The sequence below is a fragment of the Meleagris gallopavo genome, chromosome 5 (genome assembly GCF_000146605.3).
Source record: "Meleagris gallopavo isolate NT-WF06-2002-E0010 breed Aviagen turkey brand Nicholas breeding stock chromosome 5, Turkey_5.1, whole genome shotgun sequence".
Classification (NCBI taxonomy): domain Eukaryota; kingdom Metazoa; phylum Chordata; class Aves; order Galliformes; family Phasianidae; genus Meleagris; species Meleagris gallopavo.
The window spans coordinates 6,740,087-6,744,465 of NC_015015.2; the positions used below are offsets into that span (position 1 = coordinate 6,740,087).

Below are 4,379 nucleotides of genomic sequence, written 5' to 3' on the forward strand. Positions count from 1 at the left end.
TTTTTTAAAGTGAATGCTCTGAGGACCAAAAAGATGAGCCCTACTAGGTGATAAATTTAGAAATTTTTTTAATACTATTATTTTTTCTTAAAGAGTTTTATGCCATTGATATAGATGAGAGTATTTTTTCCTTAATCACTGTGCTTCAGATGAAGAAGGTGAGGCAGAGAAATCAGACAAGTCTTTGAACTCTAGGTACATGTAGTTAAGATCTCTGAAAATCACTTCCTTGTCTTGATCCACCTGAAATCAGAATGGTTTGCCATAAAGGACTTCTGTGGCAGAGCCAAAATTAGAATCCAGGTTTCCTGTCTCCCAGTTCTTAACCAAAAGTCAGTTCTTCCTCCTTTTGTTACGTTCTTCCTTTTTCTGTTCTCTAAGGACCTGAGACCTATGAAAGAACAATATGAATGAGGTCACTCCATGCATATTTATAGCCTTGCTCTGCTCTTTAAACTGTGCCATGTATCTGCAGGTGTTCTGATAACTTCTCTAAAGTATCTGCTTAGGTGTCCTGTTACATAAATTAAGACTTTCATGCCCTCAACTATTAAGCAATTGTTAAAGTGGCAATCGATTCTGGAGAGATCTGGATTTCTTTCAGTATGCATTCTGGTTGTTGTTGTGTTTTTGTTTTTTACCCTAAGTACTTTTTCCTTTAACTTCTTTAATTTCTCACAATGTTATTTTCTGTTTCTGCATGGTAGGTAATGTTGGCTGGAGATCTGCTCACTGCATGTGCATGCTTACTCTCTGATGAAAGGAAATAAGCCATATTCACTATATCTAGTCTGTACACTATATCAGATATTGTGAAAACTACTGAATGAGTGAGGTTCTTGCAAGGACTTAACCTTTATTTTCTCACCAGATCTTATGGACTGAAATATTTTATGAGGGTGGGCAGTGATAGGACAAGGGGGAACGGTTTTAAACTAAGACAAGGGAGGTTTAGGTTAGATATTAGGAGGAAGTTTTTCACACAGAGGCTGGTGAGGCACTGGAAGAGGTTGCCCAAGGAGGTTGTGGATGCCCCATCCCTGGAGGCATTCAAGGCCAGGCTGGATGTGGCTCTGAGCAGCCTGGTCTGGTGGTTGGCGACGCTGCACATAGCAGGGGGTTGGAACTATAGATAATCATCACTGTGATCCTTTTCAACTCACCCCTTTCTATGACTCTATGAATATCATCTTGTTATAGGCTGCAGGATTAATTAAAATTAAGAAAAAATAGATTAATTGTTCACAGGTTTTCAGTAACAAAGTGGAAAAGAAACTTCTGAGGCTATCTTCAAAATTCTAGGATCAAAGCAGGTCTAGGATTCTAGAATCATCCATGAAGTGGTGGGAACCATGTCTTTCACAACAATAAGTACTCTGCTGCTTGCCCAATAAGCAAAGAAGTGTTGATAAAAATGATGCTAAAAAATTGTGGGAACTGGAAGAAAAAAAGTTGGACTGATTTGCTAATTTAACAGAATATTTGTCAAAATTTAAAAATTGAAACTTGTAGCAAGCAAAATTTTTTTTTTTCCTCTGGAAACTGCAGTGATTCTACTTGTTTTTTCTCTTCAATCAAGATAACAAACATGCAGGCTTTCATGAAATATAGAGGCATATTAAGATGAAAAATATGGAAATTTATAATGGATTTTTTTTTTTTAAATGGAAGGTACAACTTCAGATGGGGAAAAAAAAAAAAAGGCACTTGGCAAAAATTTTCTAGTAAGGAAGATAGTGTAATTATCTTTGTAAAGCAAGATGCATTTTTACCTGCACAGGGACTGAATTATTTTAAGGTCTATGTGTTGGATTTTATTTCTCGAACTTCATGTTATCTCTATAAACTGAAAAGAGTTGTTCTGACAACACTGCATTTGAAGTGCAAGACAATGATGAATCTTTCAGCACGTGTTTAATATTGCATTCATATGTTGTGTTTTTAATAAATACAACCTCAAACATGACTTTGAGGAAAAGATTATATCAGCTTGTCAGACTTCTACCCTAAGTGTCTAGAATTACCCCAGTACGGTATGATTTAGTTCTTGGAGATGAAGGCAGGGAAAGAGTTCTAAATAGTCATATAAACAAATAATAATAATAATAATAATAGAACAGTTGGGCAAAGTTACACAGGTGTATTCCTTCTTATTCAGTTACCTAAGGACCTCTTGCCACTTGTATTCTCTATGCAATGAGGATCTGTTTATCTTGTGATCTGTTGATGTGACTTTAAGCTCAAGATATCTTTTCTAGTGAATTTGGGGCAGCAACTAGTTTTGTTGCATGCTAGTTTATTGAAATATTTCCTGTTTCATCTATCTTCTTTCTTAAATATGAAACGCCTAAGCGAGTGAGTCCTAGAGATGGGATTTCTGTGAATTAACCTGTGTAAAACTATTCCCTTTTTATCTCATTCTAGACTATTTTTCTAACACTACCAATTCTTATTAGCTGTTACAAGACTCCTTTCTACTTACTCTGTATCTGCATGTCATCTATGCTTTGTAGCCATTTCTATTATTAGTGCTGATCCTCATTAGATTTGTCTCTCCATTTTTAATAGTATGTTGGCACTTCAAGAATCAACAACCCACTTGTGAGCACAATCTTGAAGTTGTGCATGCTTCAGTTCATTACAAAATCATTACAAAATCTTGCTTAAATACAAATGCTTTAAATGCTTTGTCTAATCAGTGATTTACATGTCCTTGTGCTACTTAGACATCTTCTGTAAGTGCTGAGTTCTTTTTATTTGATGGCTTCCTGTAGTATCTGCTGCTAATAATAAAGGATTTGTTCTGTATTTCTGGATTTCCCACCTACATCATGCAAAGTGAACTTCCTGCCTGAAAAACACTCCTAGCAAAGTGAAAAACAACATCTGTATTTCCTATCTGTATTTTACAGGCTACTTATTGTTGTAGATCTTGTCCTACAATAATTTAATAATTTAAATCCTACATTCTCTACAATCAGTTTTTATTGGGATGACATCAGGAACTTGCATGTCAAGGCTCTCTACAACATTCAGACAAACACCTAAGAAACTCTATAGAACAAATGCACGTTATCTGTGATACAGATTGAGAGATGAATATTCTTTATTGTTGTGCTTCTGAATTTCTGCTATATGAATTTTGAAAAACCATTCAAGAATATAATGCTTTCTATGGAGTTGAAAACAGTTTTGGAAAACTTTTTTTTGTAGTAGTAGTAGTAGTAGTAGTAAGCTCCAAGAACAGCATGCTAGAGAAGAGAGAAGAGTGCTCTGCCAGTAAAGCTATAAATAATAAATTTATCTGTAGCATAGTTCATGGCATTAATGATACCTCACATAATAACCTTGTGTTCTTTTCATTTCACTTGGTTACCCTATAGCAATTCAGTAAAGAATCATAGCTTAAGGAAGTTAAGGAAGGGAGGTCTATCTTATCGTAACGTAAGTATTTGTTGTTTTAGTGATTTATATTCCACCTGTAATAAAACTTAGAGTAAATTTGTTTGCTTTGTTGGTACAATTTGTTTGATGGTAGAAACTAAATCACAGCTACTTTTGTGTATCTGTATGCTATTTCAAGGGAGGATTTTCAAATGTTGCTAGTTGACTGGATCCAAAGGATGATGTTAGCAAAGTAGTGCCTATTGATTTGCCATCATTTTGTAGCACTCAGGAGGAATATGAACTCAACAGGTTTTTTCTTTGAATACATGGGTAAAATATCTTTGTTCCTATATTCAGGATGTTAAAGTGTAGGTCAGCAGTTTAGCTCAGAGGCAATAAAAATAATTGCGTTCCACTTGTACTTTATGTATTTTGGGGGTGTGCAAGTCTGCCAGAATTCAAGATTTTTCCTAAGCTTTTCATTCTGATAGTTTTATTGCTATAGCTTTACATTAATTGTATATTATGCTGCAGAAACATGTTATATTACTTCCCAGAGATACGCTGCATAATATTTTATGTTGAACTCTAGAAGTCACAAAAGAATTCTGGCTTTTAACCTAAAGTAAGTTTGAGTTTGTCCATTATAGTAATTGAGAAGTTGGAGTGACTCTAAAGTGTGAACAAATAGACAAATCTAAACAATCTATTCAACTTGCCTCACTAGACCTTTCTTCATTAAATGTTGGTATTTCATATTTCTGGATTGGTGTTAGTTAGGAACAGGTTTTTATTAAATGATGAAGCGTCATCTTTCATCTTTAATCACTAAGAATTCACCCTGAATCTTGTCAGGGTCAGGGACACATTTCAGAGTATGTGATGCATAGTACGCAGAGATCAAACTGCTAGTATAGACTTTATCATATAAGAAGCTTAATTATTTTCAGAAAGCATATTTTGAAATGTGGAATTCTGTAGAAAATACTTTT

At 34.7% G+C, this 4,379-nt stretch overlaps 1 protein-coding gene across 1 annotated transcript in view; it reads left to right on the forward strand.

The window, feature by feature from the left end:
* Window positions 1–4,379, forward strand: part of LOC104910998 (protein inscuteable homolog) — a 35,373-nt gene that overhangs the window by 12,264 nt on the left and 18,730 nt on the right. The window lies entirely within an intron of this gene.